Genomic DNA, 415 nt, shown 5'->3' on the forward strand with positions numbered 1-415 from the left:
AACATCGCCAATAATACGTAACCGTGTCCCTCACCAACAAGGCTCAGTGTGAGAGTTCAGCAAACACGCTACTGATAAACAACCTGCAGGTTTTCACAGCTGTGATGGAGCTCTAGTGCCGATTTTCTTTGCTGGCAAGCTGTGAAACGTCGAGAAAATAAGCGTCGCAATGCTTTTGTGTTTTTCATAATGAGTGAGCTGTACTGGTGAATTGAAGCCAAGGGTCATTAAAACAAATACAGGCACTTTTTTACCTTTGAAAACTATCGGTATAGGAGAAGAACAGCATAAGGGTATGAACTGATATAAGCAGCAGGTAGTTGCAGACCTGAAGCAGAACCAACCAGCACAGCCATTACCGAAACAGAAAGTAGGATTTCTCTGAAAATGGGAAACAGAAGGAATAGCAACAAAA

Source organism: Phaethon lepturus, unplaced genomic scaffold (assembly GCF_000687285.1).
Source record: "Phaethon lepturus isolate BGI_N335 unplaced genomic scaffold, ASM68728v1 scaffold24357, whole genome shotgun sequence".
NCBI classification, from domain to species: Eukaryota; Metazoa; Chordata; class Aves; order Phaethontiformes; family Phaethontidae; genus Phaethon; species Phaethon lepturus.